Source organism: Phocoena phocoena, chromosome 12, assembly GCF_963924675.1.
Source record: "Phocoena phocoena chromosome 12, mPhoPho1.1, whole genome shotgun sequence".
In the NCBI taxonomy this organism is placed as follows: domain Eukaryota; kingdom Metazoa; phylum Chordata; class Mammalia; order Artiodactyla; family Phocoenidae; genus Phocoena; species Phocoena phocoena.
The window spans coordinates 29,170,070-29,196,212 of NC_089230.1; the positions used below are offsets into that span (position 1 = coordinate 29,170,070).

A 26,143-nucleotide genomic window follows, 5' to 3' on the forward strand; every position below is an offset into this window, starting at 1 on the left:
AGGCCAAGACTCAAACACAGTTTTCTTTGGCTCCAACCCTCTGCTCTTACTCCTACCCAGAAGCTCTCCTTCTATCTTCTAGCACTGGGGATACAGATGAGTAAAGCACCTTGTGTCCCAGAGACCCTACCACCAGACACACACAAATGTATCTGTGTATATGTATATACGTCTCTGGTGAGATATAGCTTGTGACTCAATAATACTCAAGACACAGTCTCAGCCCAAAGAAGGGGATGATCAACTCTGCTGAAGCTGGAATGGAGCAGGTCAGCTAAGATTTTATGGAAAAGGAGAAAAAGCCAGTTGAGCCATGTCTCCCATGTTGACAAGGCACAGTAGGTCATCTGAGATGGAAGGGAAAATCTGCACAAAATGACTTGAAACAAAAACATAGAAGATGTGTTTGTAGGATTGCCAGATGAAATTCAGGGCATCCAGTTAAAGAGTCTCAGATAAACAACCGAGAGTGTGTTAGTATAAGTATATCCTATACAATATTTGGAACATACTTATACTAACACATTCTTGGTTGTTTATCTGAAACTCCAATTTGACTGGGCATTCTGCAAGTTTGTTTGCTAAATCTGGCCATGCTATGCATTTGAGTCTCGTTGGAGACTAGTATGTAAAGCTGGGAGCACCGGGAGGGGTGCCGAGAGGGTTAGGCTAAGGATCCAGTCTTTGCTATACAGGGGATAAACAGGATTTAAAACAGGATTACCCTACAAATGAGTATCTGTTTATCCTGTGACTGGGTTAATTTATGCCACTTAGTTAAAAACAACAAGCAACTGAACAAAGAATTGTCTCTAATGAAAAGGACATTTCTGCTCAAAGAGTCATATAATAAAATGGCTTCCAACAAACTTTCAAATAAATTATTAGCTTCTGATGATTCTTTTCTGCAAAAATGAAAAGAGAAAAGGAGGCACGGTTTGGGTTAGAGAGGAGAAAATTAAATAAAACCAGATATATTTATATCACATATATAGTACATATGTGTTCCCTGTTTAATTTGTAAGTGGGGAAAAAATGCAGATGGAATCGTATTATCCCCGTGCAAATCCCATCTAAACTAAACCAAAGATATTGAGCTCTGACTCAGCAGCATGGAATTCTTCCTGGAGTCACAGAAGAAGGCATATCCCGTGAAGACAATCAGGAATCACCCTGTAGATGGCAGGTGGCGTGTTTACATTCATTTAAAAACTTGAGGGTAATAGATCATTAAAAAAGCTATTTCGTTACAGTATTTCTGTTTAACAATGTTCTATGTATCCATGACATTGGAGATATAGCATGTCTCCTACATTGGGGTTGTTGGCTGAAAGGAGGCATCTAAACATTTCAGTATAACGTTTAGAAAATTAAACTGCTTGTGAGAGCAATGACTGCATACCAATTTAGACTTCTCTCTCCCTCCTCATTAAATATGTGACTGTGTCTTTTATTTACTTGTCTCTTCACTCCAGAAAGGATTTAAGGCGGCTCATAAATACGGGCAAGACCCATCACTCCTACACATGTGGCTGCTCAAGCATTTTGATGATGGTACCCTTTAAAGTTAAACACCAAGACTTCTTTCTGTATGATTGGTGTGTGTCTGCTTCTGGGGTAGGTTATGGTAATCATTATGTTTTACCAACAGCATGATTTTTGTTATTTCACAGTGTCTACTGAACAATAACATAAATCCTAAGGGAACCATAGTCAAGCAAGCGTATTTTGAAAGCTGTTAGACAGAAGAATTCTATTTGACTTGGAGATTTTGCTCTGGTTGCATTTTTATTTAATAAGGGATTTCACTGTCCTTTGCTTAATCCTGTCCTCACTTTAGTTGAAGTTGAAGAAAGACAAAAATCCAACTCTGGTAAACACAAGCTGAGTTTCATCATCAACACTTTTGTATAAAGACCAGATAAATAACCAAAAGGAGGTACAGGTCATAATAAATGACTTCGATTCATTGTGTTGCCCTGGATTATTTTTACTTTGCTAAGCATACTGTTCTTGCTTAAAATAAAGTGCTATTGGTTATCAAGGATGTGACTTGATAAAGAGTAAGGCCATTTTTTAATCATGGCCTATTTGAGATCTTGCCTTACCTGGGAAAGGATTTAAACTTCAGCAAGAATGGATTAGGGCAGGGGTCCCATGGAACTGGTCCCTGGTGCCAAAAAGGTTGTGGACCGCTGGATTAGGGGCTAGAATTTAACATGTTGGAAGGCCATGCCTTCCAGATATTGTTTTCGATGTTTTGGCAGGTATCTTGTCAAATATGCTGGGGTTTTACTGCATCTGATGATGGCAACCTCAGGCTCCAAATGAGCTTGACAAGCTGAACAAATTGGCTGAGTCTCACAGAATGAATTTTGATAAGAACAAACAATAAATACACATCCCTGTACCTGGGTTCAGAAAACCAACTGGGAAAATAGTTTGTATTGAAAATGCTGGGAAAAAAATGGCCTAGGGCTTTTAGGTAATAGTGAGTTCAATACAGGTCAACAGAGTGGTGAGGCTGTCATAAGTCTAATAGGGTTTAGGTCAACTTTGGAGCAAACTCTCCAGGCTAAGGAAGACGTGATAACCCCACTCAACATTCCACAGTGGTCAAAACTTCTTTTCAAATCCTGAGTTCATATCTAGGCACCCCACTTTAAGAAAGTATGCTTTCAGAAACAAAAGATGTGCTTGGTGAGAGGATATAAAATCATGTCAAAGGAAGAAAAACTACAGGGGCACAAGATATTTTATCTGGAAGAAAGAAGAGTTTTATAATTGAAGAGGAAAAGGTTTATTCTCTCTGCTGTCATATGTATACAAAGACCAATCTATAGAAGCTTCCATATAAGAATGGACTTGCTTATATTTAATCCTGTTTAGATAGAATGGGCTGCTTTAGGAGGCCAGCACCTCTCACCTGTTGGAGAGGCTGGAGAGGTGATTTTCTCATTGGATTTATATCTAGATCTTTGTGGTCCTGTCCGAATCTGGTATTCTACTATTCTAAGCATGTTTAGAATATTTAAATGTTTTTCTGGTATGAATATCTTCCAAAGCAATCGAGTATTTCAGAAAATTTAGTGATATTGCAAAAGAGAAAACAATGACACTGAACTAGCATTTGTCATCACATAGACAAAGTAGCTGGTTGATTGATTAGAAAATTAAATTTTGATGCGTAGGTATCTAAGAGACATGGCTTGTTTTCTGGTTATTGGGCCATCTTGCCTACAGACATGCCATTTAAATATAATTCTCAATATAAACAGGCAAAATGAATGACAACAAATACACATAAAACCCTGATCAAAACAGTTTGAAATGACATTAGCTGTAAAATTCCATTATAATCAGAAATTTTGTGTTGGTCGCTTTTATGTATCATTGTCTCTTTTCAGTCTTTTAATGTACAATGAAAAATCTCCAGATAACAAATGCTTGTCAAGCCCCAGCCAATAGCTCCCTTGTTTCCAAGAATATTTGATATTTTAAGATACCCATATGACAAAATAAGTTAGTCCCTTGGAGTTTGTCTTCATAAGATTCATAAAATCAATTCTATGATCCTTTTTTTGTTTTCCTATCAACACCCCCTCTACTTCATTTTTGCTAGCCACCAGCTGGCTGTTTTTCCCACCGCAAAAGGACTCTAAACGGCAAGATAATTATACAAAAAGAGATTTGCTCCAAAAGTTCCACGGAGCCAACTATGTCAGCGATGGAAAGAATTAGTACATTTTGTTCTGAATATAAAAAAAAATCCTACATCTGGCAATTTGCCTACTTAAGCCCCAAATATTCTTGACTCCAGAATTCTAAGTGAAGAAGCTCACCTCTTCTTCTTTAATTTATTTCTAAAACTATAAGGTAAAAATTTGCATCAGCTTTATAATATCCCTTGTGATGTCAAATCGCATTAAAATGTATGAAGTAGAATGTTAAATTATAGTACAATAGTGTATATATTAGTCAGCTAAATTAGAAGGCTAGATGGTGTTGAAATTCTCATAACCAGCAGTCCAAATCATGATAAAAGTTTTGATATATTCCTTAGTTAAAAACTCCTGGTGTTATGTAATCATCCCAAAGTTAAGGGGTCAGGTTTGGATGACTGTGGAAGGGACACAATCCTTGAAAGTGAACAAAGAAGTGGGTATAGCCCATATTGCTATAGACAGCCATCTTGTAGCCATGAAGGAAGCCATCCAAGGATGAGGCAACCAAAGTCAGAGGGGTTTAGGAGAGGAGCACTGAGTCCAGAGAATCACAAAGAAATGGAGCAAAAGCTCAGATCACACCTTTCATGAAATTTGTTCTCACTTGAAATATTGGAGATGTGAGTCAATAATAAATTATCTTTTAGATAAAAAAAAATCTTGGTGTTCAATTCCATTAGTATCTCACTTTCTTTCCTTTCCTGATATTTCAATATTAGTACAAGGTACTCTTAGTTCAAGGATTTAGAAATCAGTTACAAAAACTCAAAGCAGATTTGTCCAGCCAGGGTTGTCTCAAGTTTTCAGGAAATAAACATTTAGGCAGAAAAGCAGGTGGTATGCTGTCTGCACAGGCTTATTTTTCAATAAATACAAGCCAGTTCAATTCACTGCTTTCCAGGTAAAATACCTCATAAGAGATAAATGTCTGAGGGTACTCTGTACTAACATTTTGCCTTAATGTATAAATTCTCAGAGGTATGGAAAGTGCATGAGGGTTAGAAAATCGTATTGAAAAAACTTTAGATCTTTAGCTCTCCAGGAGACTAAATGAGAGGCCACCTTGTTATCCTGTGTTCTAACAAACCCCTACCATATTAAGAGCTCACTTGAAAGCATTTCAGTGTATACTGTGTCATGTAAGCAAAGGGCAAATTTGTACAGTCAAAGCATGCATTTTTGAAAAACAAAGCACTGCTCAAATATGAGGACTCGTAGTTACATATCATTTTAATAGAGCTACATACTAAACACCATAACTTGTAATTCATGAAAGAGCTTAGGGCCCATACGGTAAACAGGATTAAATTCTATCCTAATAACTTTCTCGGAAAAAGCTAGTGGAAAATTAGCTGCATCCCACCAGGCAATAAATATATCACACTAAACAAAATTTAAACTAGAGAACAATCAACCCCTTTTCTTTGTTCTTTCAAAGGAAAAGCGGATTAGACCTCTGAAGAAAAGATCAAGAGCATTTTATGGGAAATTCAGGGAAAAAAAAAACTATTTGGACTGAAATCAAAATGTTATGAATAGTACTTTCTAAGTAATGACACATATCAGCAGCATTTGTAACCATAAGAACAATGTGATAAATTTTAATCACTTGGGACTCCAGCTCTGTGGGAAGTGCTCACTACACAGACATCATTTATAGGTTTCCAGTTATGACCTACGTCTAAAAGACATTTTAATGATAACCGGAGAAAGTAGATAGATTGTCTTCCTAGAGTGTTGAAGTTCCTGCTTGCTGTCATCCTCAGCTCTATTAAAGAGTAGAGGCTTACAAAGGTACTCTTCAGTCTAGCAATCAGGATGCAAGACCAAAGGGATGGAACTATCTACGATAAAATATGCCAGAAACATACACTCCTCAGGATTTCCTGTGGGAGTCTGACCAAAATAAAGCAATATTAATAAATATAAATTCTGGAACACTATTATCAACAGAAACAGAGTCTTGAAATGTACCCTTGAAATTCTTCTAGTTTCCTCAGGCAGGTCAACTATTTTAACGTTATTGTGCAAAATGTTAGACCTCCCTACAGGGACAATTGCTTTAAATTATATTAAAGACTCCAAGATTCTAATACACATGCTAAAGGAAGGAGTTTAATTTGTTGGATGCTCTAAATCTTTGAGCTCACTCAGGATCTCTCACTCAGGGTCCTTTAGCCTCTTGGCCTTGAAAATATTTGGGAACAAAAAAAAAATGTAGTTTCAAAGCATCCCAACGACAAAAATACGCAATTGGTGAATTTGCTTTTTATCCTTTCCCGTCTTTACTGCATATTTGGAGAGAAAGGAAGCTTAAGTGATGCGAGTGGAATAAGAGAAAGAGAAAAGAAACAACCAAGGAAAAGGTTTGTGTTCTTAAACCCTAAAGAATCATCACCCTCCGTCAGATTTCATCCCAGTAATTTGAAAAACATCCCTTCGAATGTAGCTCAAAACCAAGCAAGATTTTTTGGTCCAAGTTTTCTCATGAGGCAAGACCTTTAGAGTCTTGAGTCTTCAGCCTCTCTGGGCTTCCATACTATCCTGAGCAAGTGAATCGATTCTCACAGTCAGGGAGACACTGCTTTTAACTATTCTCCCTTCAGAACATTTGGTCACCAGCAACATGGGGGAGTGAAATGACTGCTCGCATTTCTCCTTGCATTCTGGTTTCAAAGTACTTTTTTTTTACCCCCCAGAATAATTTTCCTTAGTAGAGTTAAGGAGGCCAATATACATATAACATCCCACTCAAATCTAGCAAGTTTATAACCAACTGGAGTAAAATCTTTTGTTTTACAAGGTTATTTGCCCAGAAGAGCTCATTACAAATGTGCTTGACTTCTCCAGCTTTCAGCAAAATCAGTAGCTACTAAAATCAGAGAGTGCTGAGAATAGAAGATGGGGCAGTAATTACTCATCTTGCCTTACAGAGTAAATAAATACACATAAATCTGAAGAGACTTCTGTTTCCTAGTTGATAAAATTCTAAAGTTTGTTTCAAAAAAATCACTTCATTAGGGCTTCCCTGGTGGCGCACTGGTTGACAGTCCGCCTGCTGATGCAGGGGACACGGGTTCGTGCCCCAGTCTGGGAAGATCCCGCATGCCGCGGAGCAGATGAGGCCCGTGAGCCATGGCCGCTGGGCCTGCGCATCCGGAGCCTGTGCTCCACAACGGGAGAGGCCACAACAGTGAGAGGCCTGCGTACCGCAAAAAAAAAAAAAAAAAAAGAAAAGATAATTACCAAATGGAGTCACCAAACATGTCACTGGAGGCCATATTTTAGACATCCAGGGACTCTCAATATTACTATCTTTTTAAATTGTTTACATATTAAAATGTAAGACCTGGTGTTAAGCTGACAAAATAAAGTACTCAGAATCAAAGTTTGTTAGTGGACACATGGAAGCAGCAGGATTCATGTTATTTGTTACTTGTTACTTCTAAGGATGAGGCTAGAGGGCAGCTGCTCTCAAGAAAACAGACCTTTCTCAACTAGGCTGAGCTGCAAGCGCCAATGATGACCTGACCCCAAATGAAAGGGCTAAAGTTAATCTAAGATGTTTACGTCATAGAAGTTTCCAGTTTTGAATGACCTTAACAATCTAGACACTTCCCTCCTCCTCCCATCCTACCTATGAATGGTTCAATGACCCACCTAGTCTTTCAACCCAGGTCTCCAGATTGGTTTATTATGATTATTTTTTGGCTGCTAGAAACCCACAACTATGGTTGATTTTTGTTGTTCTTCCTTTCTTTTTGTATTTTTTTTTCTTTTACTTTTAAATTTTCTAAGGCAGACTCTTTATTTTCATGAAAGTCATGTCAGGGGAAATGTTTTTGCTGAATGCTTTGTATTTTCTCTCAATCTACTCTTTCAGGAATGCTTATCTTATGAGAAAAGACTGTGTCAGGAATGGAGTGTCTGTAGAGCTGTTGAAAATGCTGAATGATTACAATACAGCAGAAGTATGATATCCAACACCAACTTCTTGGTTAGGTTAACTGATTACGCTTTCTGTGATTAATAAACTATCCTACAGATTAGCAATGAGAACTAGTTATTTAACCATAGTTATGGCTTGGCATAGATGTGATAGGCTATCTACTCAAGGAGCCTTTTGAACTGTAGAATATGTTTGGTATTTTGATTTCAGATGAAACACCATAGTTGCAACCCTTTCTCTGTTCTCTATTTTATGACTGTGGATGAAGTTTAGACAAAGGAGTGTTTCAATTATATGTTTAATTCCAAGACTCTGTGAACCAGGCAAATTCCAGAGCCTGACAAATTGGGCTATTTCATTTCACAAGACCTTTCTTGCAGCTCCTGGAGTTAAGGCTAACAAAGATATAATGATAATAATCGGCTAACATACAGGATAAGAGGAAATGAATAGAAGGAAGAAGTTACATTATAGTTGATGGATAAATGATATCTCATAAATGACAGAGATTTGTATCCGATTCTTAGGACTAGTATTTTTATCAATTGTTTTTTGACTTTTTCATTCACAGGGATGTTTATTTGTTGAATAGTCAATCTAAACCACACTGTACTTTTGAACTTCCCATTTTAATGGGAAGGTTTTGTCAGAGAGAAATCTGAATTCACACAGATTTGAGAAGTGATGTAAGATACTACATACTGTGTTTTACAGCCTTTGAAGCTCACGCCTTCCCTGCATATAACACACACATCAGTCCAACACTCACAAAGCTCAGCTGGGATGAACGGCTCCACTGAGACTGAAATTATTCAACCAATGTCCTTGCCCCTGCCTCACTGAAAACCTCCACCAATGCGCCCCTTTGAAGACCTCTGTGTTCAGGGGAGAGATGTGACCACATCAAGAGTCAGGAATCAGTCTAGTCTGATTATCTGTATAGTATCTATATATTATGATCTGGGAAGTGGACTTAAAGTCCTTTTAAGCCCATTGGGACACAACGATCAGGTTTTATAATGTACATTCCTAATTGAGGGGCATCTTTGTTTTAGTTTTCTTTATATTGCAGCCAAATGAAAGCATCCTCTGACTTGGTTAAGGTTCTGTGTATCAGAGATCCTCATGTGAAATGAAATTTCTGTTATTAAAAAACAGAAAGCGGAGAGGACTGGGGTTGGCTGTGTGAATACAGCCCGAAGGGGGCTAGTGCATCACAGCTAGCCGGGAGGGAGTCGGCGGAAAAAGTCTGGACCTGCCTAAGAAGCAAGAGACCATTGTTTCAGGGTGCGCAAGGAGAGGGGATTCAGAGCACTGCCTAAATGAGCTCCAGAGATGGGCGTGAGCCGCAGCTATCAGCACGGACCCCAGAGACGGGCATGAGATGTTAAGGCCACTGCTGCAGCCACCAAGAAGCCTGTGTGCGAGCACAGGTCACTCTCCACACCCCCCCTCCCGGGAGCCTGTGCAGCCAGCCACTGCCAGGGTCCCGTGATCCAGGGACAACTTCCCCCGGAGAACGCACGGTGCGCCTCAGGCTGGTGCAATGTCACGCCGGCCTCTGCCGCCACAGGCTCGCCCCGCATCCGTACCCCTCCCTCACCCCGGCCTGAGTGAGCCAGAGCCCCCGAAGCAGCTGCTCCTTTAACCCCGTTCTGTCTGAGTGAAGAACAGACGCCCTCCGGTGACCTACATGCAAAGGCGGGGCCAAATCCAAAGCTGAACCCCAGGAGTTGTGCGAACAAAGAAGAGAAAGGGAAATCTCTCCCAGCAGCCTCAGGAGCAGCGGATTAAATCTCCACAATCAACTTGTACCCTGCAGCTGTGGAATACCTGAATAGGCAACAAATCATCCCAAATTGAGGAGGTGGACTTTGGGAGCAACGATATATATATATTTTTTCCTTTTTCTCATTTTGTCAGTGTGTATGTATATGCTTCTTTGTGTGATGTTGTCTCTATAGCTTTGCTTTTACCATTTGTCCTAGGGTTCTATTTTTTTTTTTAGTATAGTTTTTAGCACTTGTTATAATTGGTGGATTCGTTTTTTGGTTTGGTTGCTCTCTTCTTTCTTTCTTTTTTTATTACTTTTTAATTTTCTTTATTTTAAATAATTTTTTAAATTTTTACTTTAATAAACTTTATTTTTGTTAAGCTTTTCTTTCTGTTTTTCTCCCTTTTCTTCTGAGCCGTGTGGCTGACAGGGTCTTGGTGTTCTGGCCAGGGGTCAGGCCCAAGCCTCTGAGGTGGGAGAGCCAAGTTCAGGACACTGGTCCACAAGAGACCTCCCAGCTCCACATAATATCAAACGGTGAAAATCTCCCAGAGATCTCCCTCAATGCAAAGACCCAGCTCCACTCAACAACCACCAAGCTACACTGCTGGACACCCTATACCAAACAACTAGCAAGTCAGGAACACAACTCCACCCATTAGCAGAGAGGCTGCCTAAAATCATAAGATCACAGATATCCCAAAACACACCACCAGACACAGTCCTGCCCACCAGAAAGACAAGATCCAGCCTTATCCACCAGAACAGAGGCACCAGTCCCCTCCACCAGGAAGTCTACACAACCCACTGAATAAGCCTTGGTCTCTGGGGGCAGACACCAAAAACAACGGGAAATATGAACCTGCAGCCTGCAAAAAGGAGACCCCAAACACAGTAAGTAAAGTAAAATGAGAAGACAGAGAAATACACAGCAGATGAAGGAGCAAGTTAAAAACCCATCAGACCAAACAAATGAAGAGGAAATAGGCAGTCTACCTGAAAAAGTATTCATAGTAATGATAGTAAAGATGATGCAAAATCTTGGAAATACAATGGAGAAAATACAAGAAACATTTTACAAGGACCTGAAAGAACTAAAGAGCAAACAAACAATGATGAACAATACAATAAATAAAATTAAAAATTCTCTAGAAGGAATCAATAGCAGAATAACTGAGGCAGAAGAATGGATAAGTGACCTGGAAGATAAATAGTGGAAATAAATACCACAGAGCAGAATAAAGGAAAAAGAATGAAAAGAATTGAGGACAGTCTCAGAGACCTCTGGGACAACATTAAACACACCAACATTCGAATTTTAGGGGTTCCAGAAGAAGAAGAGAAAAAGAAAGATACTGGGCTTCCCTGGTGGTGCAGTGGTTGGGAGTCCACCTGCTGATGCTGGGGACACGGGTTCATGCCCTGGTCCAGGAAGATCCCACATGCCACAGAGCCACTGGGCCCAGGAGCCATGGCCGTTGAGCCTGTGCGTCCCGAGCCTGTACTCCGCAACGGGAGAGGCCACAACAGTGAGAGGCCCGTGTACTGCAAAAAAAAAAAAAAAAAAAAAAAGAAAGGTACCTAGAAAAGATTTGAAGAGATTATAGTTGAAAACTTCCCTAATATGGGAAAGGAAATAGTTAATCAAGTCCAGGAAGTGCAGAGTCCCATACAGGATAAATCCAAGGAGAAACACGCCAAGACACATATTAATCAAACTATCAAAAATTAAATACAAAGAAAAAATATTAAAAGCAGCAAGGGAAAAGCAACAATTAACATAAAAGGGAATCCCCATAAGGTTAACTGCTGATCTTTCAGCAGAAACTCTGCAAGCCAGAAGGGAGTGGCAAGACATATTTAAAGTGATGAAAGGAAAGAACCTACAACCAAGATTACTCTACCCAGCAAGGATCTCATTCAGATTCGATGGAGAAATTAAAACCTTTAAAGACAAACAAAAACTAAGAGAATTCAGCACCACCAAACCAGCTTTACAACAAATGCTAAAGGAACTTCTCTAGGCAGGAAACACAAAAGAAGGGAAAAACCTACAATAACAAACACAAAACAATTAAGAAAATGGTAACAGGAACATATATATCGATAAGTAAATGGATTAAATGCTCCAACGAAAAGACATAGACTGGCTGATGGATACAAAAACAGTACCTGTATATATGCTGTTTACAAGAGACCCACTTCAGACCTAGGGACATACACAGACTGAAAGTGAGGGAATGGAAAAAGATATTCCATGCAAATGGAAATCAAAAGAAAGCTGCAGTAGCAATTCTCATATCAGACAAAATAGAATTTAAAATAAAGACTATTACAAGAGACAAAGAAGGACACTACATAATGATCAAGGAATCAATCCAAGAAGATAAAATAATTGTAAATATTTATGCACCCAACACAGGAGCACCTCAATACATAAGGCAAATGCTAACAGCCATAAGAGTGGAAATTGACAGTAACACAATCATAGTAGGGGACTTTAACACCTCACTTTCACCAATGGACGGATCATCCAAAATGAAAATAAATAAAGAAAAACAAGCTTTAAATGACACATTAAACAAAATGGACTTAATTGATATCTATAGGACATTCCATCCAAAAACAACAGAATACACTTTCTTCTTAAGTGCTCATGGAACATTCTCCAGGATAGATCATATCTTGGGTCACAAATCAAGCCTTGCTAAATTTAAGAAAACTGAAATTGTATCAAGTATCTTTTCCAAGCACAATGCTATGAGACTAGATATCAACTACAGGAAAAAAACTGTAAACAATACACTACTTAATAACCAAGAGAAAACTGAAGAAATCAAAGAGGAAATCAAAAAATACCTAGAAACAAATGACAATGAAAACACGACGACCCAAAACCTACGGGATGCAGCAAAAGCAGTTCTAATAGGGAAGTTTATAGCAATACAATCCTACCTCAAGAAACAAGAAACATCTCAAATAAACAAACTAACCTTACACCTAAAGCAATTAGAGAAAGAAGAGCAAAAAATCCCCCAGGTTAGCAGAAGGAAAGAAATCATAAAGATCAGATCAGAAATAAATGGAAAAGAAATGAAGGAAAAAGTAGCAAAGATCAATAAAACTAAAAGCTGGTTCTTTGAGAACATAAACAAAATTGACAAACCGTTAGCCAGACTCGTCAAGAAAAAAAGGAAGACTCAAATCAATAGAATTAGAAATGAAAAAGGAGAAGTAACAACTGACACTGCAGAAATACAAAGGATCATGAGAGATTACTACAAGCAACTATATGCCAATAAAATGGACAACCTGGAAGAAATGGACACATTCTTAGAAAAGCACAACCATCTGAGACTAATCCAGAAAGAAATAGAAAATATAAACAGACCAATCACAAGCACTGAAATTGAGACTGTGATTAAAAATCTTCCAACAAACAAATGTCCAGGACCAGATGGCTTCACAGGTGAATTCTATCAAACATTTAGAGAGGAGCTATCGCCCTTCCTTCTCAAACTCTTCCAAAACATAGCAGGGGAAGGAACACTCCCAAACTCATTCTATGAGGCCACCATCACCCTGATACCAAAACCAGACAAAGATGTCATAAAGAAAGAAAATTACAGGCCAATATCACTGATGAACATAGATGCAAAAATCCTCAAGAAAATACTAGCAAACAGAATCAAACAGCACATTAAAAGGATCATACATCATGATCAAGTGAGGCTTATCCCAGGAATGCAAGGATTCTTCAATGTACTCAAATCAATCAATGTGATACACCATATTAACAAACCAAAGAATAAAAACCATATGATCATCTCAATAGATGCAGGAAAAGCTTTTGACAAAATTCCACACCCATTTATGAAAATAACCCTCCAGAAAGTAGGCATACATGTAACTTACCTCAACATAACAAAGGCAATATATGACAAACCTACAGCCAACATCTTTCTCAATGGTGAAAAACAGAAACCATTTCCACTAAGATCAGGAACAAGACAAGGTTTCCCACTCTCACCATTATTATTCAATATAGTTTTGGAAGTTTTAGCCACAGCAATCAGAGAAGAAAAAGAAATAAAAGGAATCCAAATCAGAAAAGAAGAAGTAAAGCTGTCACTGTTTGCAGATGACATGACACTATACATAGAGAATCCTAAAGATGCTACCAGAAAATTACGAGGTCTAGTCAATGAATTTGGTAAAGTAACAGAATACAAAATTAATGCACAGAAATCTCTTGCATTCCTATACACTAATGATGAAAACTCTGAAAGAGTAATTAAGGATACCCTCACATTTACCATTGCAACAAAAAGAATAAAATACCTAGGGGTAAACCTACCTAAGGAGATGAAAGACCAGTATGCAGAAAACTATAAGACACTGATGAAAGAAATTAAAGATGATACAAACAGATGGAGAGATATACCATGTTCTTTGATTTGAAAAATCAACATTGTGAAAATGACTCTACTACCCAAAGCCATCTACAGATTAAATGCATCCCTATCAAACTACCCATGGCGTTTTTTACAGAACTAGAAAAAAAAAAGTCACAATTTTTATGGAAACACAAAAGACCCCGAATAGCCAAAGCAATCTTGAGAAGGAAAAACGGAGCTGGAGGAATCAGGGTCCCTGATTTCAGACTATACTACAGAGCTACAGTAATCAAGACAGTATGGTTCTGGCACAAATACAGAAATATAGATCAATGGAACATGATAGAAAGCCCAGAGATAAACCCACACACATATGGTCACCATATCTTTGATAAAGGAGGCAAGAATATACAATGGAGAAAGACAGCCTCTTCAATAAGTGGTGCTGGGAAAACTGTACAGCTACAGGTAAAAGAATGAAATTAGAACATTCCCTAACACCATACACAAAAACAAACTCAAAATGGATTAAAGACCTAAATGTAAGGCCAGACAGTATAAAACTCTTAGAGGAAAACATAGGCAGAACACTCTGACATAAATCACAGCAAGATTCTTTTTGACCCACCTCCTACAGAAATGGAAAAAAAACAAAAATAAACAAATGGGACCTAAGAAAACTTAAAAGCTTTTGCACAGCAAAGGAAACCATAAACAATCCAAAAAGACAACCATCAGAATGGGATAAAATATTTGCTAATGAAGCAACTGACAAAGGATTAATCTCCAAAGTATACAAGTAGCTCATGCAGCTCAATATCAAAAAACAAACAACCCAATCCAAAAATGGGCAGAAATAAAAGCAAAAGTAAACAAATGGGACCTAATGAAACTTAAAAGCTTTTGCACAGCAAAGGAAACCATAAAGAAGACAAAAAGCCAATGCTCAGAATGGGAGAAAATATTTGCAAATTAAGCAACTGACAAAGGATTAATCTCCAAAATATACAAGCAGCTCATGCAGCTCAATATCAAACAACCCAACCCAAAAATGGGCAGAAGACCTTAATAGACATTTATCCAAAGAAGATATACAGATAGCCAACAAACACATGAAAGAATGCTCAACATCACGAATCATTAGAGAAATGCAAATCAAAACTACAATGAGGTATCACCTCACACTGGTCAGAATGGCCATCGTCAAAAAATTACAAGCAATAAATGCTGGAGAGGGTGTGGAGAACCCTCCTACACTGTTGGTAGGAATGTAAATTGATACAGCCACTATGGAGAACAGTATGGATGTTCCTCAAAAAACTAAAAATAGAACTACCATATGACTCAGCAATCCCACTGCTGGGCATATACCCTGAGAAAATTATAATTCAAAAAGAGTCATGTACCACAATGTTCACTGCAGCTGTATTTACAATAGCCAGGCCATGGAAGCAACCTAAGTGTCCATCGACAGATGAATCTATAAAGAAGGATGTGACACATATATACAATGGAATATTACTCAGCCATAAAAAGAAACGAAATTGAGATATTTGTAGTGAGGTGGATGGACCTAGAATCTGTCATACAGAGTGAAGTAAATCAGAAAGAGAAAAACAAATACCGTATGCTAACACATATATATGGAATCTAAAAAATAAAACAAAATAAAAAGTTTATGAAGAACCAGGAGCAGGAATAAAGACACAGACATAGAGAATGGACTTGAGGGCACCAGGAGGAGGAAGGGTAAGCTGAGACGAAATGTGAGAGTGGTGTGGACATATATACACTACCAAATGTAAAATAGATAGCTAATGAGAAGCAGCGCACAGCGCATGGAGATCAGCTCGGTGCTTTCTATCCACCTAGAGGGGTGGGATAGGGAGGGTGGGAGGGAGACGCAAGAGGGAGGAGATATGGGGATATATGTATATGTATAGCTGATTCACTTTGTTATAAAGCAGAAAGTAACACACCATTGTAAAGCAATTATACGCCAATAACAATGTGTTTTTAAAAAAAAACAACAGAAAGCAACCAATAAAATTTCTATCCCCAAATTCCCCTTCCTTCAATTCGTTCAGTCTGTCCAAAACAAAGCATGGCTTACGTGAGGTCAACAGGATTCTGTTTTGGAAATAACATCTTTGGTTTTCTAACGTAAAGATATCTTACTGTTTAAGCTGCTATTCTGTTTGTTGACAGTCACCAAGGTCAGTTTTAAAAGAACATAGTACAATGTGTAAGATCTTCCTTATTGTCAGAGTGGAAAGATTGCTATATTCAAAGCAGACAACTTCATTTTCAAGTAAGTCAGTTTCAGCCCTCCATTATTAATGACTGGAATTTAAAAACAACAACAAACCACTCAGATATTTTTCCAAGACTACAATCTGATTCCTTCCCGTTTCGCCAAACCTCCCACTAGACAAGTAGGAAAGATAAACAAAGCAACAGACCCCTGGGTTGTACACACTGACAAGATTGCAGGCCCTAGGATTAGACTGTTTTATCCCCATATCCAATGTCTCCCAGAAGGACATCTAGTAGGAGGAAAGAGGAAGCATGAGGTTAGGAACTTAGGAAGATTGGGCAGATAGTCAAAGCACTGGATAGATGAGGCAGCCTGTAACTCATTAGCCAAGCATCTCCCAGGGGCCCCTGCAAACATCCTACAGCCGGCAAAGGAAGCAGAAATCTTCTGACCGTCGAGGCTGGCGTTATGCCTACACCGTCTCCAGGTCAGGGCGTTGCTTGCTCAAGGTGTGTTGGGGAGAGTCCAGGACATGCTCCAAGTATAAAAGCCTTAAATCAACGTTTGCTGAACTGCAGACATGGTAAAAAAATATCATGGCGACGACTGCTTTCACGCAAGAGGCAGAGTGACAATGGTAAGAGAAAAAGAGCATTGTGACATGTCAAATGCCGTTGGAAATTGATCAGATGAGTAAGTGACTGCTTGGCAGGCATAGGGTACCAGAGGCATGCTGCTTCAGAACACTACAAAGAAAAACCCTTTGTTTTTGGTGAGGAATTTACTGGAAAATCCTAAGGATTTTCTGCTTATATTTACTCCCAGGGTAAATATTCTAAGGATAAATATCATTCTGTTAGTGAAAGATGGATTGTCTTGACGTTGCTCCTTCCATCCATTAAGTAATCATTTACTAATCTATGGCTCTGTATTGTTAAGAAATAGCACACTGAGCTTCTGAGAGTTCACTGGACACATCTGAGCCCTAGACTCTCTCACATCAGCAGGATAACAGAGGGTTTGCTCTGGAAGGAGCTTCCAGATCATCTCACTCAGTGGTCCCCAATCTCAGCAGACATAATACCTCTTTAACTTACAAATATTTTCTACAATCCTCTTGACTAGCTGAAATAAAATTCATAGGTAGATTGTCTACCTGTACACATCATTTGAAACCCTTAATAAATGCCCTAACTATAATAAGAAGGAGGAAGAAAAGAAAAAAGCATTTGTAATAAAAGAATGTGCCTTTCAAAATGTGACAACTTAGGTGCAACTACACTAGAAGATACTATGAAGTAACCTGAGGTTTTCCCCTACTTAGAATGAATGAGTTTGGATTTAAATGAAGACAATGCGACTTCCCTGGTGGCGCAGTGGTTAAGAATCCACCTGCCAATGCAGGGAACACGGGTTCGAGCCCTGGTGCGGGAAGATCCCACATGCCACGGAGCAACTAAGCCCGTGCGCCACAACTACTGAGCCTGAGCTCTAAAGCCCACGAGCCACAACTACTGAAGACTGCGCCTGTAGAGCCTGTGCTCTGCAACAAGAGAAGCCACCGCAATGAGAAGCCCGTGCACCGCAATGAAGAGTTGCATCTGCTCACCACCACTAGAGAAAGCCCGCACACAGCAACAAAGACCCAACGCAGCCAAAAATAAATAAATTTATGAAAAAAACAAATGAAGACAATATTCAAGTGCATATTGTCAATACCTCCTTTTATATTGGCATTTTGAAATATGAGCTAAATAATTATATTCTTACAAATACTTAGATTTACCATGAAGGTGACAATTTTATTGGTAATCCAAATACCATAAGAGTGTTACATCTAGGGAAAGCAACTACATTAATATTTAATTAACATACTTTAAATTTTCAAACAAAACAGAATTGGCTTTTAGGCTCAGATAATAATAAATAGGTTATTCCTCTATGCCTGGGGGACATTTGAAAACTGTGTGAACATTTTCTGGTGGGACCGTTCCATGTGTTGCAGAACATCGGGCATTTTTGGCTAGGTCCATTAGATGCTAATATCACTCCCCTTTCCCAAATCTTTAGTTGTTCCTTCATAATTTTCCAAATATTTCTGCACCTAGGTGTTGAGAACTATTTTTCTATTCTAGTCTTCTCAATCTACAGATTTAAAAATTGAGGCCCTGGTAGGTTAAATCCTTTGTTCAGTATTACACAATTAGTTTGTGCCAGAATGGGGACAAATCATGCTCATGGATTGACTGCTCCTTAATCTAATTATTTTCGAAGTTTCTATGGCATGTCTATAATGGCTTTAACCCTTATGTCCAGGCTCCATCCTACTTCTTTCTTATATCCCGTAGTCTTGCCCTTGGGCCCAACCTGTATAGTCACTATTTTCAAAATACATTGTCCATTTGCCAATTTGCTATAGTCTTTCACATTTCCCATGCTCAAAGTGTCCTCTCTGATCATCTTTCTTCAAATATACTCTATTCCAGGAAGAATTTCCTCACATCCAAACCTGAAATGGTCTCTCCCTCTAGTTACATTTTATGGAAGTCCTTGTCCAGCCCTTGTCCTAATCACTCATTGACTTGCACCATTTTAAGAGTGTATCTACATAGTAAACAACCCAATGGCAGAGCCTACGGCTCATACTGCTTTGTGTTCTGCCTACCATTTATCACAGCTCTGTAATGCAGAGTAGGTACTTAGAATCAGTTCTCAATTTTTATTGTTATTCACTGCAGTGCACACAATCTTCAACCAAAGGGATACTTGCCATTCAAGCTAACTTATCTTGTTCATCCCTGAATGAGGCAAAGCACAACTTCAAGTAACGTGGTCGTGCTGGAGAACATCTGGGAAAGAACAACAGAGACATCAGTCTGGCTTGCAGTGATCAGGAAATGGAGTGGTTCGTTCCTAGCAACGGCCCATTTTGTATTTTGGAGGCAGAGATATAAACAATGGCAGGCTCTGTTAAAAGCAGCTGCAGTCACAAATCTCCCAACAAGCTTCATATGTGCAAACTACAGGAAGGATTTCTGGTACCATATTGGGCTTCTCAGTCACACACGGGGCTGGAGCAATCACTGTCAGTCGTGTCATCTTTGAATACGACGCAGAACAACGCGTTCATATCCCACTTGCCATGTGAGTGAAGGTGGAAGAGAAATGGGGTAGGGTCACTGACACCAGCTGGTCATTTGTTAGACGGTTTATTAACCCTCTGCAAAATCGCAACAGAGATTTCATCCTTGAACAGAAAAAGAAAATTTTTAAGTGTAAGTAGAAAATAGCCCTCAAATTAAATCTGCACCAATTTTATAGATTATGTCTAACTTCAGGTTTTATTTTTTGCAAGTGTCTGCTGATTCATTGTCAGGTTGTTTGGGTTATCGCCTTCTCATCTGAACGTTTTATTGTGAAAGTGCAAGATGTGAGATCTAACATGATGTATTTGGCATAAAAGTAATCAGGGAAAAATGTAGTTAAGCCCATGTATGCTTTGGAAATGTGCATAAATATTTACAAATTATAGAGTTAAATCCAACTTTTTTTGGTAAATGAAATATATCCCAAATTTTTGTAAATGAGAAAATCAAACTCTGGAAAGCAGTAGGACAGCAAAGCAAAAACACTGGCAAATTGATTCACAACCCCAGCGAAGCCAGTGCATGTCAGTTTCTCTTGCTCTAACACCTTTATAGATTTATGTGTTTGAAATGTATTTTTTTACACTCATACATAATTTTGGTAAGGATTTTGATGATTAGCTGTGCATCTGGACAGAGACCATCTAAAGTCAATGCTTTCTTAAATGTTAACGACACTATCCATCATATTTCTGTCTTGGGTTGTGTTTCATGGTTCATCAGACCAAATTTCCAAAAAGCGTAATTTTTGATCTATTTTCTTTCTCTTTCTAGATTCTGCCTTAATATATAGAAATGAAAAAGGGTGTTGTCTGTATGTTGGCAGTGTGGGCAATGACCGACCTGGCATAAGTGACCCTCTCTGTGCTAGCGCAGTGATCGTAACACTTTCATTTTTCACTGCTTTATGTGGTTTGGTTAAATAGCAAATTCTATTTGGAAGAGACACTTTTAGCTTATATTCTTCTGTATTTTAAATAACTATCTGTGGCTATTAACATAAGCTTTAGTTAGTGTTTTACATTAACTGACCAATCATCTAAAACATTAGAGAAAATGACACAGAGGATGGGTAAGCTCAGGTTGCAGAGGTAGGAAGAAGAAACATTATTTCAGGAGTACAGACCATGATCTACATCAGTAATAAAAAAAGATTATTTTGTGTTATTCATAATTAGAAGGTAAATGTTAACCATGATTGGTAATGGTGTTGTTTTCCATTTTTATCAGTGAACACACAGTAATTATTTTGGGGGGGTTCATTTTCACTCATAAGTCTCAGTTAGCTGCAGAGATACACAATTAACATTCAATGACAGTCCCTCGCAGTAGTAAGAAACCACCATGCCTATCTTGTCATACAGAGCTGCCTGTAAAGGGCAGGGAGGCATGCAGTGGTTTCCTTAACGAATGATTAAGAAAACTTTTCAAAGGTAGGTATAAATTGTTAGATGACTTTGATTGAATCAGCTGGCTCCATAGAAATGGGCAGACATTATGTATAATTTTTTTTTAAAAAGCAAAATGAATTCTTTTTTGACCTGAAATAACTAGTCATTTTAGTCAAGACAGGCAAACCGTATGTATATTTAGATAGACTCATAGAAGTGGAAGGGTGGATACTGAAGGAGCACATGCAGAGATCGGTGGAGGTGGATTCTTGTGGATCTGGGGCTGCATGATGTGTCTCGTGGCAATTAGACCCATACTCCTGGGCTTATTTTCAAGAGTGACATGTTCACATTCCAGAAAAAAAGTATCTTATAAGAATATTATGTGGGATGAAAAAGAAAAAAGAGTGTCAGTTCTCACTTATTTACCAATAATGTTAGCCAGAGCAAAATAATTTATTTCCTACTCCTTTGACCTAGGCTATCAATATCGATCTTCAAAAATGATTTTTATGGGTAGAACATATATTAAGAAGGCTTAATGATAATTTCTTTTGTATTCATGAACATTTCCCTGAGTCAGTCTCTGGGACCATCTAATGCCTGAATCCCAGGTTCAGAGTCCTTACAGGGCTCTGAGCGTGTGACCCATAACTGAAGGTTAAAGGCATTTCCCAGGCTTTGCTCCACCTGAAATACCAACGTGCAAAGTATCTGTATTGCTAGATTCAGACTCCTCATTAGGATGGAGAAGTCTACTTATCTTCTTTATTCCGACCGACCTTTCAGCTTCATGTCTAACACACCTGCTACTCCTGCTGCTCCACAAACTGAACTCATCTCTTCTCCTACATACACTTCTTTTTTAAATAAATTTATTTTATTTTTATTTATTTTTGGCTGCATTGGGTCTTCATTGCTGTGCGCAGACTTTCTCTAGTTGTGGCGAGCGGGGGCTACTTTTTGTTGTGGCATGTGGGGTTCTCATTGCGGTGGCTTCTCTTGTTGTGGAGCACGGGCTCTAGGCACGTGGGCTTCAGTAGCTGTGGCACGCGGGCTCAGTAGTTGTGGCTCACGGGCTCTAGAGCACAGGCTCAGTATTTGCTCCCACATACACTTGGATGCCTCCTGTTTACTGCAGCTCTTCCACTTAAAACTCTGCCCACCCTTTGAGACTTATCTCAAATGTCACCTCTTTTGGGAAGAGTTCCCTCATCCTTCTAATTAAATTCATCTTATTCTCTTTGATATCTTTATGCTTCATACACTCAATAAGAGTACAGACATTTAAGGGAGGGGAGAAGGGGAAAATAATAAAGTTTTTATCATGTAATCAAGCTTTTTAATAGTAGTTAAAATGACTTCTATCACTTCTTGTACTGTATTAATAATACATATTTACTGAAAATGAAAAGAACAATAATTCTACTAATAAGTTAGTATATATCCTTCCATTACTTTCATCCATGTGAATGACTATATATGTGTAGATATATAACATTTTTTACTCAAATGAGATCACATGATAAAACTTTTTAAACTGCTTATTTTATCATAAATGGTTCCACATTTTTATTCAAATGTTTTCAATGGCTACACAATATTTTATTGAAAGGAGATATCAAAATCTATTTAATTAATATGTTATTATGGGACATTTCCATTTTTTGCTGTTTTAAATATCCTTAGAGCAAAAGAATTTTTACACATCCCTTCAAACATATTTATTAGGTGCTTATTTTATCTTGGGCATTTTGTGATATATTTTTTCTGAAAAAAATTAATAAAGTTTAAAAAATCTAGATCAAATTGTATGAATACATTAAAGAATTGATTCCCTAATACTTTCTTTATATTAGGATATATACTTATTTTTATACCTTTTGCCAACAGGTCGGTGAATACCAGTTTGCATTTATTTGATTTCCAATGGATTTTACATTTAAAAATGTGTTTTAGCCATTTTATTTTTTCTTCTTTTGTGAATTAAGTTACTACCTATTGTACATTTAAAATATCAGGTGTTCATCTCTTTTTTATTAATTTGGAAAGCTTCTTTATATATTAAACAGATTAAGAATTTGTCTATCACTACACTGAAAATATTTCCCTAATTTTTTCTTTCTTTAAATAAAATAATTACATTTGGTTTTTGTTTCTTTAAACAGACTTAAGAAAAACTTTTATGACGTCATATCTTTCCGTTTTTTCTTTATGCTTTTTGCCTTTGATGTCATGTTTAGAAAATTCTTCTATACCCTCAAAGCTCTATAAGTCACTACTTTCAAAAAGTTTGTATGGTTGTCGTGAGTTTGTATTCTGTCAGCCTAACTAATTTGCCAGTACATTAAACAGAGTTCCATTCCCTGAATAGTTCCAAGTTTGGCTGGGCCAGAAGAGACATTTTGTATGAGATTTGGAAGGTGGAAGTAAAGCAGGATTATATGCCTTTTATTCTCAGGAGGTTGGTGCAGGGTCACCAGGCACTGCTGCAGCTCAAGCATGTGGTCATATATCTGCTAGCTCATCTGGTTCTTCCCACCAGATCCTTCCTCACTTTTTCGAGCTCCTGGGCCAGGTGCATATTTACATCCATTGGTAAGAGCCCCACTCCTGCAAGACACCATGAAACACTGAGACTTGTAGTTGAGTTAAACTTGAAAAGCAATTACAGGAGAATATCTTTAAAATAAAGTCTATAATCAGTAACATGGGATATCATTTTATTTATTCAAGTCTTCTTGACATATTGTTTTCTTAATATAGATTCTTCATATTTAAAAAATTAATACAAGTAATTTACATTTTTTCTTGGTGCCGCTTAGTGGGATCTATCTCTTTCAGTCTCTCCATATATTTAACCGTCAGTTCTAATAATTTTTCAAACCATGTTTTTAGCTTCTCTGATAAGGGTGTGCATGCAAATAACAATACTTTATATTTTGTTTTACAATGTTTGAAAATATCTTTATTTCCCCTACCTTAATGATAATGTAAAATATACAAACAATGTTAATCTGTTTAACTTTTTTGCAATGAATTTTTACTTAATTAGCTAGCACGGATAAACAAGCGCTTGGTCTGCTTTCAGGTAAAGTGATGTAACTGATGCCAACCAGTGTTTTTCTAGGACACTGGACAAATTAGTCGTTATAATTAAAGACAAATGTAATTACTTAGGTAGCATTTAGATTTTCTGATCATTTGCATTTAAGTTGTATGATGAAATCCATATCATGAAACAGATATCACAAAACAGTGATGGAAGAGGAATATGCATAAATGAAACCTCTAGCTGGCTTTCTTCCAGGAGAGTGAAGAACCTGGTGCTCTGGTCCATGAGGGTCTTGGGAGCCAAGTTTTCACACAGGAGAAGGTGAGGTTGTTCTAGTCTCTCCATGAGAGCGAGAGACAGAGGGGAAATTGATTTAGTGTTTCTGGATCCAGCCTCCTATGTGTATGAGTGTGTGTGGTGTGTGCAGTGTGTGTGCTGACAGTGGACAGGGGCTAGTCTCAAGTTAATTGCAAAATAATAGGTCATATTACATTTCTCTCCTTCCCCTTCCGTTTGCTCTTTCCATGTCACACTGCAGTCAGTGTAGGAGCAGCTTGGGTGGTAATGAGGCTGTCACTGCCCACAGTACAAACTGCTTGCTGCAGGGAGACCTAGCTAGCCTATAACCCTTGTTTAAATCTCCCCACTGTGGGATTTGATGCTAAGCCTTCTAATGGACAAGTAATAAACTCTCCTAGGAAGAGACCTTTTTCCTGCCACCACTACAGCTTGAAAAGTGGTTTTCATTTCATCCTCCAAAAATGACAACCTCTACATTCAAAGCCACAGCTCACTGGGCTAGGCCTTTTTTGTAAAAAAGATGGAAGTTTTTCATTGAAACATTTTTTATTACCTCCAAAGACATTGACCTGTGCCAAGTCATAGTCTCAATCTTTTCACTCTCGGCTTCTGATGATCTGGAGAGGAGAAGGGTCTGATTTCTTTGCATTTACTGCCCAAATGACTTAATGATAATTAAATTCCCTTAAGTACTTTGCCTGTACTCATTGGCTTGAAGAAAAAAATATGGGTACAATTTTGTTTAAATGAGAGGTTTCAAAACAAACTGGAAAATTAAGCAAGAAAATTCTTCTGTGGGCTTATTTCATGTAAATTGTGAATGGCTTTGTCCTGAAGCATAATTACAAACTGGACAAAGATTTTTTGCAGTTAACCAAGAGTTTGGTTGCAGGAGTCTGTCCGTATTCATATGGCATACAATTCAGTTCTAACAACACCAACGTTAGATTTACAATTTTTCATCTGTTTTCTTTTCACTTTCAGGAATTTTATAGGAGCCCTCGGCTTCTTCTTATCATAAAAGAAAAGAATAGAAAAAGTGACAAAAAGGGTGCTGCTAGCCAGTAGGAATGCTTGACTGACAAATGTTGACACTCAGACCTTAGGGAGAGTTCAATGTGAGGCATGTTAGGAACCAGGGCTTTCTCAGTGCCACGAAATTTGACAGTGTGGATTTCTGCCCACATGGGGACTGTTAAGTATAGGAATAAGAAATGAGATTAGCATTTTCCTCCATAACCATAGCACAAAAATATCCTGGAGTTTTGACTTTTGATAGATCATAGAAGTCAGTTCATTGTTATGGCTGTTTTGGTTGTAATAGGCATACTTGATTAAACTCTCCTGCTCTCTCAGTCAAGCTGAGGACGGGAATCACATCCCACGTGGAAAGCGCTGAATACCATGGGTAGATGAGAAGCTAGTGTGCAAACCCACCATCATGCCTGCTCAAACTCACATATCTTCAAGAAGCATCTGTCAAGAAAGATTTCAGGAATAACTTGAATAGTGACCCTCAAGCAAGGGAGTCAGGGGCCCCAACCTAAAAGCAAGAAACATTGAAGAGTCCCTTAAACTGCATTTCCTGTGCTTTTATACCAGGGAAGTAGAATCCTTTAGAGAAGACAAAAATTGATACTTTATTTTCTTGCAGAGCAAGGATATAAGCTAATCAGACCTATTAAATTAGAATGGAAAACCCTAGTGTTCTTGCGAATGCTGGTGGGAAAGCATCAGTGATACCTCTTATTTCTTTGTGTTCTTCCTTCTTCTCTTACTTATCATTTGGATATTTCATAATACCTAATACATAACACCCAAACCTTTCAATGTCTGTTGATTAAGTCATAACATACATATGCAGACAAATTAAACAAAACAGTCCAATAGAAGTACTGAATGTTTGGAGTAAAACTGAATTTTCAGCACAGTTTTCACAATCAGAAAATATTTTCCCCTTAAGAATAGTCACATAAATAACAAAATAAATTCATTATTTTTAACTTTAAACTGATGAATACTTTCATTAAAAATGGAACAATTATTTTTTTTCCTTTTCCATTTTGGTTTATCACAGGATATTGAATATAGTTCCCTGTGCTATACAGTAGGACCTTGTTGTTTATCCATTCTATATACAATAGTTTGC

At 38.0% G+C, this 26,143-nt stretch overlaps 1 pseudogene; it reads left to right on the plus strand.

Annotated features, from left to right (window-relative positions):
- The first annotated feature begins 16,570 nt into the window (after positions 1-16,570).
- The window catches only part of LOC136131838 (ferritin heavy chain pseudogene), a 54,475-nt pseudogene continuing 44,902 nt past the window's right edge, over positions 16,571-26,143 (plus strand).